This window comes from Mustela erminea, chromosome 3 (assembly GCF_009829155.1).
Source record: "Mustela erminea isolate mMusErm1 chromosome 3, mMusErm1.Pri, whole genome shotgun sequence".
NCBI classification, from domain to species: domain Eukaryota; kingdom Metazoa; phylum Chordata; class Mammalia; order Carnivora; family Mustelidae; genus Mustela; species Mustela erminea.
The window spans coordinates 49,864,817-49,874,541 of record NC_045616.1 but is presented as its reverse complement, the minus strand read 5'-3'; positions in this window follow the sequence as shown (position 1 = coordinate 49,874,541).

Below are 9,725 nucleotides of genomic sequence, written 5' to 3'. Positions count from 1 at the left end.
TTTATATCCCTCCCATGTGCTCAATACACGTATCCCTTCCCCTTCCACTGAGTCTTATTCCATTATGGCATTTGCTCGAAGTCCTGGATCTTGTTATCAAAATCAGGCCCATGGGCAGGTGAGGCTTCTTAAATGTGGTTGCTGGGGGTATACCTTCTTGTGTCCCATTCCTCTCAATTTGAACTCCTAAGAACTAAAGAGACCCATCTTCCTCCCACACCCCGCATACAGCTGTGGGAGAGTTTCTCTAGGGTAAAATGAGAGGTTAAGCAGTTAATGATTTTCAGCATATTTCCAGAGCTTGGATTAGGGCTCAGTCCATTTGCCTGGTAGGTATTTGTCATAGCTATTGGTCCTAACCTCTGGGCCTTTGGTTCTGCCCTCAAAGCCTTCCTTTTCTTTTTCCCAATAAGAAATCCTGAGTTTGCAGTGGGCTAGCCTTCTCAACCTGCTTCTTGCCTCCGAAAGAGTACAGGTTCAAAGTCCTCTTTTTATTTAGTATTTAGTGTTTATCCTTTCTAGTCCAGCTTGGCTGTGGTTCCACCAGAATAATTCTCTTAAAAGCATTGTGTGTTTGTGTGTGTTTAAATATATCACTTTACAATGCCATTTCTTCAAGTTAGGCACTTCTTCACCTTGGGTCCAGTACGGCATTGCTGTGGGGTGATATCCTTTACGGTTCTTAAAGGCCCAATATTTTACTGAGAAGATGTGCAGAGAATACTCCCACAATCCTTGAAAAGCTCTTGGTCTGATTGGAAGGTTCTGTGAGGTACTGCCTTAGATCTTTCTAAAATTTTAATAAAGAACTTACCACCATGCCCTCAATTTTATTTTTCAACCCTGTTTTCCTGATAGTGTACTGGATTTCATCTCTGCCCAGAAAGTATTTTTAATTTTAGAATCATTTGCTATCTAGAGAGGCTGAGAATATGAAATAGTTTTATTTTCAAGCCCAGCAAGTCTTGGCTCCTCTGTTTAGCAGTTCATTCTTTAGCTTTTCTCTGTCTTTTGTATTTTATCCTAGGTAGTGAGAAGAAGCAAGGTGGCAATTTCAATATTCTGACTGAAATCTCCATTAACTAGATCTTGGAGTTCATTAGGTACATTTCCTATTTCCCACATGACCATAGACAATAGTGCTGGCATACTTGACCCTCTACATAACAAGGGAGCCCTTTCCTATTGCTTCTAATGACATTTCCCTTATTTTGCCTGAGCCCTCGCTGACAAGCTCCTTGAAGCCCCCTAGGCTTCTGTAACACTTACATGGAGGCTCTTTAGGTTTCCACTCACAGTTTCCTTAACAGTCTCCCACTTTCTGCTCACAGCCTGGTCCTATAGATAATGCTGCATGTTATAGGATTTTGTTATGGTGGTGCCCCACTTCTGGGTATCAGAATCTCTCCTCAGTACTTACTGTTCTGAAACAAACCATTCTAAGGCATGATGGCTTTAAAAAAAAAACACTCCAAGGTATGCTGGATTAAGAAAACATTATTACCTTTAATGGTTCTGAGGTGGACTGGGCTCAACTAGGCAGTTCTCGGTAGAGATTAGTCTTTTGGTGGCAGTCAGGTGGTGGGTAGGGCTAAGACCTGAGTTCAGGCTATTTTTGTGGTAATGTTGGAAAATGCAACCTGACACAATAGCTGTATCATAGTAGTTAAAATTTTAAATCTTTTATAGAAACCCTCTCTGGTTAATTACAGCACACAGAGCTTATTGAAAGTATAGTGTGTGAATTATAGTACTGATGGAATGTCAGGAAAACCAGACTCAGAAAATGTGAACCAAAAAGCCAGTAGAAGGTAATGACAGTGTTGCACTGGTTGAAGGATGAAAGAGAGTAGGACACAGTCATCAGAGCAGGAGAATCTATAAAAAAAAAAATTCTTTTCCTTTAAGGTATCATTCATTAAAAGCTTTCAGAAGATCAGATATATGCAGAAGTTTTATTTTATTTAAAAAATACTTGAATTTGAGATTAATGATTGGTATTACCAATGATTACCAATTACCAATAATTGGAATTACCTCAGAATATTGAATAAGATGAAAAGCAAAATCTCTTCCAATAATTAGTTTCCTGGTCTAAATAATTTTAACCAGTGATTTAAAGTGATATTTGTTTTATTAGGTAAGCTCTTTCAATAGATTATAAACAGCTTTGCTGTTCGATCAGAAAAATGTTTTTCTTTATTTAAATATGAATGGGCTTATAATTTTTAGATTGATTAAGTTATTATGCTTGAGAACTCTATTTTGACTTTCATGCTGGTATTTTAATGTTCTGCCAAGATAGAAAAGTGAACGTGTGCAAAATCAGATTTCAACCAAATAGGAGTGTATGTACAATGAAAACTTATAAATTTGAAAAAAAAAAAAACCCTACTTAGGACTATGGTAGCCAGCCTTCATGATGGTCCTCGACGATTTTTACCTTTGATATTTAGGACCTTATGTTGTCCCCTTCTATATTGTGCCAGGTTTGGTAGTGTGACCAATAATAGACTGCGGTGGAAGTGCCAACACATGACTTTCACATCCAGGTTGTAAAGGACTGTGCCTCTTCTGCCTTGTTCTCTTGGATTAGTCACTCTGGACGAATTCAGCTGTCATGTCATAAGGACATTTAAGGAGACTTTAGAGAGTTCCACATTAAAAAGACGGATAGGTTCTTGCCATAAGAGTCAGCAACAACTTGCCAGTCACCCGAGTGAACCATCTTGGAAGTGGATCCTTCAGCCACAGTCAAACCTTAAGAGAAATGCAGCTCTGGCACCTCAGTTGCAACCTCATGAAGAATTCTGAGCTGTAACTGTCCAGCCAGACCACTCTTAACTTCCTGACCCAAAGAAAGCTCAAAACAATAAATTTTTATTGTTGTTTTAAGCCATTAAAATTTGGGGTAATTTGTCACTCAGCAATAGATAACTAATAAGAAGAGGTGTTTGTTAAACTTACAATATGCAAACATAAGGCAAGTAACTGGGATGAGAATGAGGATTCATAAAGATTTCTTTAATTAGATAACCACAAAGCTCACAGTGCAGATATTTTTCCAGTAAGAAGTACATTTGTCAAGAACTAAGTAGAAAATGTGTTGGACATAGATTTGGCAAGGAAATTATTGTTTTTTACTGTATGATGATTTGAAGATGGGCACCATACTGTACGTATGTTCAACTGTGACAGCTAAAGTTATTTCTCCATTAGAGATATTTGCAACAGGTCCTCTCAATATACATTAAGTATATAGCCCTACCAATAAAAACACACGTCCATTCATAGATAAAAATATTTCAGTAAAAATATCATCTTCCTATTTTTGAAAATTCAGCATCATAGCAAAGGATGCATGAATTTTGTGACATTGCTGGATGCCTCTCCATATGGGGAGCTGAGCCTGCACATACGCGGTAATGCATGCATCACCACATACTCACTAATGAAGCAAGGTAAAGAAATAGAAAAGCTTTTCATTCCCTCGACATGCAGCTGGTGTGTGATACCAGATGTAAAGTCATTGATGTTCTTGCCAAGTTCTCAGGATCCTACCATGATTTATTTAAACTCAGGCAATCAAGAATGTTGATTTAAAAAAAATAGTCAAATTAAAGGAGAATGATTAGTAGGTGAATAGGAATATATCTTTTAAAACAAGCTGTTGTCTCTGTATTAAATAGGAAATTCTCATTTATATCTTTCATTCCTTCTTTGTAGGTTCTTGTGGTTTTCTCTGAAGAAAGAGTTAATGACTCTACTCTCTAATCCCTCCTTTCCTACAGAATTACTTTCTGAAGAGGCACATAACTTCACTGAAACTGTAGTTGAAAAAAATTGGTGTTACTTTGAAACAAATGTTACAGATGCCTATCCAAAATGGACAGTAAATGGCACGTCTTCTTTTAATAGTGTCAAGCACGTCCTATGACACTTTATAATTTATGGTATTGGAGTTGACTATAACAGAGACCAATCTTCCAGAGGGGTGGTTGCCACCATCGACAGTATCAGGATATGAAACATTACAAGGGTTGGAGATTTTTTTCCTTCCCCTCAGAGGAAACTTTTTATCCGGCAGTAGGAACACAGAGAGCATTCTGGGTGACTGTCTCCATCTAGGGCAGTTGTGATCTAGAACTAATGGAGAAGGGAACAGACTTTTTTAAAAATTTAAAGTCAATTAGCCAACATATAGTACATCATTAGTTTCAGATGTAGTGTTCAGTAATTCATCAGTTGTGTATAACACCCAGTGCTTATCACATCACGTGCTCTCCTTAATGTCCATAACATCATTCCCTCATTCCCCCACCTCCTCCCCTTCAGCAACCCTCAGTTTGTTTCCTATAGTTAAGGGAAACTAACTTTTATCAAGCTTCTGTCATGTGCTGGGCACTGTGATGTCTTCTTACTTGATTTTCAAAACAACTTTATATTTCAGGAGCAAAATTTCCCTTTTTACTCATCATGCAAACACAGTGGACATTAAAACAATGTTGTGGTAAAATATACATAACATAAAAGTTACCATTCTGACTGGTTTTGAAGGGTACAGTTTGGTAGCATTAAATACAGTCACACTGTTGTGAAACCATTGCCACTGTCTCCAGAACTCCAACACAGGCATTTGTAATCATGTAGCACCTAAATCAAGGAGCTCTTTGTCTCATAAGGAAAAATCACCCAGAAAAAGAGCAATGATAAAAATTATGTTAATATATTTTCTGTTTTCTTAACTTGGTGGCAACCTAGTAAACATTTTGGAACCTCCTGGAACAAGATCCCATACTAGGCCGATTAGAGGATGTATGGACTCATGAGATGAGAGTCCCTCTCCCCATTGTAGATAGGAACTTTGCAGTCTGGACCTGATTCCTTTAGGAATCTCATTCATATAATGATCTGGAATATCTTCTCCATGCCAGGAGTTCTGTCAGGTATTTGGTACATACTGGAGTGTAGTCATAGCCCTCTTGAAACTACATTGAAATCATCATCAGCTTTTATTGCATATTTACTTAAACAAAAAGCATTTAATAAATAGGTGTAGTCTTATTGGATTCTTACATTAACCCTAAAATGTAGGTACATTTAGCACTTTTATTTTGTGCAGGAGGAATCTTAAGCACACATGCATTAAACAAGGCCTAGGGTCACAAAATGGTAGGCCTGGAGTTGAAGCCTAGGTTACTTAAGAAGTTGCCTATTTAATGCTGCCCCACATTGCCCTAATTATGGTAGTGTAGACATGGGACCTTCTTGGAGCTTCTCCTATAGCAATCATCCAAAACAAATCACTCTTCAAGGAAGGAGTAGAGGGAGGGACAAATGAGGTCCAGGAAGGGTTTCTTGCCACAGAACAACAGTGCTAGCCCAAGAGGTCCTTCATCACATCGTCCACATCACAATTATCAATTTTTCTCATTTTTTTATGGAAAAGGACGATGCATCCTGAGTTGTGTAGAGCATAACTGGTCCTCCTGTATGTGGCCCCTCTGTCCCCTGATACCCTATTATGGGCTGAATCATGTCCCTGCAAAATTCGTATTTTGACATCCCAACTTGTAGTGTCTCAGAATATAATGATGTTTAGAAACAAGGTTTCTCCTTCTCCTCCCCCTCCCCTCCCCCTCCCCCTCCCCCTCCCCCTCCTCCTCCTCCTCCTCCTCCTCCTTCTTCTTCTTCTTCTTCTTCTTCTTCTTCTTCTTCTTCTTTTTATTGTGTTATGTTAGTCACCATGCAATACATCATTAGTTTTTGGTGCAGTGTTCCAAGTTTCATTGTTTATGTATAATACCCAGTGTTCCATGTAATACATGCCCTCCTTAATATCCACCGCCAGGCTCAACCATCCTCTCACCCTCTCCCCTCTAAAACCCACAGTTTGTTTCTCAGAGTCCACAGTCTCTCATGGTTCATCTCCCCCTCCAATTTCCCCCGATTCACTTTTCCTTTCCTTCTCCTAATGTCCTCCATGTTTTCCTTATGTTCCACAAATAAGCGAAACCATATGACAATGTACTTTCTCTGCTTGACTTATTTCACTCAGCATAATCTCCTCCAGTCCTATCCATATTGATGCAAAAGTTAGGTATTCATCCTTTCTGATGGCTGAGTAATATTCCATTGTATATATCGACCACATCTTCTTTATCCATTCGTCTCTCGAAGGGCATCTCGGCTCTTCCCATGGTTTGGTGATTGTGGACATTGCTGCTATGCACTTTGGGGTACATGTAGTCTTTCTTTTCACTACATCTACATCTTTGGGTAAAATACCCAGTAGTGCAATTGCTGGGTCATAGAGTAGCTCTTTTTTTTTTTTTTTTTAAAGATTTTATTTATTTATTTGACAGAGAGAGAGAGAGAGATTACAAGTAGGCAGAACAGCAGGCAGAGTGAGAGGGGGGAAGCAGGCTACCGCTGAGCAGAGAGCCCGATGTGGGGCTTGACCCCAGGACCCTGAGATCATGACCTGAGCTGAAGGCAGAGGCTCAACCCACTGAGCCACCGAGGCTCCCCAAGTGTAGCTCTATTTTTAATTTTTTGAGGAATTTCCACACTGTTTTCCAAAGTGGCCACACCACCTTGCATTCCCACCAATAGTATAAGAGGGTTCCCCTTTCTCCACATGCTCTCTAACATTTGTTGTTTCCTGCCATGTTAATCTGTGCCATTCTAACTGGTGTAAGTTGGTATCTCAGTGTGGTTTTGATTTGAATTTCCCTGACGGCTACTGATGATGAACATTTTTTCATGTGTGTGCTAGCCATTTGTATGTCTTCTTTGGAGAAGTGTTTGTTCATGTCTTCTGCCCATTTTTTGGACATGATTATCTGTTTTTTGGGTGTTGAGTTTGAGAAGTTCTTTATAGATCTTGGGTATGAGCCCTTTGTCCCTAGTATCATTTGCAAATATCTTCATTGATTCCATGGATTACCCGTTTTGTTGACTGTTTCCTTTGCTGTACAGAAGCTTTTTATCTTGATGAAGTCTCAAAAGTTCATTTTTGCTTTTGAGAAACAAGTTTTCTAAAGTGGCGATCAGGTGAAAAGGAGGCTGTTTGGGTGGGGCCCTAATCTAACCTGACCAGTGTCCTCATAAAGATCAGCAGTGACATGAGGTGTGGCAGGCACAAAGGGAAAACAATGTGAAGAGGCAGGAAGAGATTGCCCATCTGCAAGCCAAGAGAGAGGCCTCAGAGCAAACCAATCCTGCTGGCACCTTGATCTTGGACTTTCAGCATTCTAGAACTGTGAAACAAAAATCTGTTGTTTGAGGTGCCCAGTCTGTGGTATTTTGCTATGACAGCTCTAGCAAACTAATAAGCACCCCTAACATTTTCGCCTTAGAAAGTCAAAAGCATGGGTGCAGATAGTCCATGATGGACATTTAGAAAACAACACACACACACACACACACACACACACATGCACACACAGAATGAGAGTGAGAGGTGAGGATGGAGGGGAGGGGTGAGAGAAAAACCTCTTTACATGGTAGAGAATTATCAGCATCTTATCAGCTTGCTTGATGCTTCTAATTCCACGCCCTGTACTCTTCACCTGGTTCTGTATCGCTTATGCTCTGCTCTGCTAGAAGAGACCTTTCTTGTATTTTTAGTATCTACATTGTGGATGGTATATACTAAGTAACCAATAAATAGTTGTTGGGTGAATGAATGAATGAAGGAAGGAGTATATCCCTGTACTTATGAATGTTTTCAGTAAGATTATTACCTGATTAACAGTGATACATACAACCAAGAAAAATAAAAGTATAATAATTATGCAAAATAACCATATATTTTTCCAGTTAAAATGACGAAAGTGTACCCAGAAGTAAAACATGGCTTCATTAGAGTACTTTACTTTAAAGATTTATTTTTATTTGACGACATACAAACCTGAGGTCTGGACCATTTTCTACCATTAGAAATCCCATGACTTTTCTTAACACACCAGGTTCAATACACCAGCCAAATTCTAGCAATTATGTGTGGTTTTTTTTGTAGAATTCCCGAAGAGCATGGATTTGAAAAATAATCATTTCTTTCCCCTGTTGGCTATAATGGCCATTTATTGAAACCACCAATGTGCAATGCAGCTAGTGGAAAATATCATCTTGGGCCACAGTCATAGTTATGTTCTTTGGATCAACAAGCCCCCACACGTTAGTGAAACACTTACTTGATTTAGACGAGTTTGGACTCAAGGGAAGACTGGCTTGATGGTTAAAATGATTAAGAGTAAAAAAGAGGGGAAACTTGAAATACCAATATAACCCCTTTAGCTGGTCTTTTCAAACTCCTATTTATTCATGTGCCAGTGCTAAGTGTTTTACTTGTATTATATATATCCTTTATTTTATAAATTTTGTTAAAGATTTTATTTATTTATTTGTGAGAGAGGGAGAGAGCATGAGCAGGGAGAGGGCCAAAGGGAAAGGGAGAAGCACACTTCTTGCTGAGCAAGGAGCCCCATGCCAGGTTTGATCTCAGGACCCCAAGATCATGACCTGAGCCACAGGCAAACACTTAACGAACTAAGCCATCCAGGTGCCCCCATATCATTTATTTTAATTATTACTCAGCTCTGTAAAGTTAGGATAATCACTGGCCCACTTTTTTAGATGAAGTGACTAACTGGCTGAGCGAGCTTAAGCAATTTGTTCAAGGTGACCCAGCTCTCACTACAATCCAGACTTTTCCTTCTTTGTGTACTGGTTACAAAAATATTATATTTATTATAATGTATAAAATAGAGAAAGTGTTAAGAACGGAATAAGAAAACAGTAACCTCCAAAGCCAGAAATAATCATGACTGACATTTTGGTAAATATCTTTCTAATGTCTATTTTCTATGATTGGATGTGTCTCGTAAAATGTTATAATATTTTGTATAGTCTTTTGTAATCAACTTCTTAAAGTTTTAAGTGTTATTTTATTGAACAGATTTATATAGCAGCATTTTAGTTATTATATACTATTTCAATTTATTAATAAATTATAGTAGATTTAATCAATTTTTAAAAATATTGGACACTTAGTTTATAGTTACCTTGCTGTTAAAAATAATGTAACTAAATCTTATACACCAATTTTTTTTACATGCATGATTTACTTTGGCTCTCTATAAATATATTTCAAAGATTTTATTTATTTGAGAGAGAGCACAAGGTTGGGGGAGGGATGGGCTGAGGGCGAGGGAGAAGCAGACTCCCTGATGAAGAGGGAGCCTGCATGAGGCAGGCATGGGGCTCTATCCCAGGGCTCCAGGGTTATGACCTGAGGGGAAGGAAGACTCTTAACTGACTAAGCCACTCAGGCACCCCTTGGCTGTCTTTTTAGAACTAGAGTTAATGCTTTAAAGGTAAATATTCTTTTTTCATATTAGTTGTAAAAATATTTTTGTAATACAATGTAAACTGTTAGAATTTATAATTTAATATAATTCATTTTGTCCATCTCTAAATTCTATGCCAAATATAGTTTTCTCAGGATTCATGGATTTCTTAAGGATAAATTCCATTTTTCTCTATTTTTACTTACTCTCCTTGCATGGACAAGTGTCCATGTGGCTTCCCTAAGAACCTGTGACTTCTTTAAGAACTCAAACTAGGCTAAAGCACACGGAGTTCACGGACTCTGAGTTCCAAGGTGCAAGTAAACTTGACACAGATGGGAAATGGTTGCAGAAAAGCAAGATGAGGCCAGA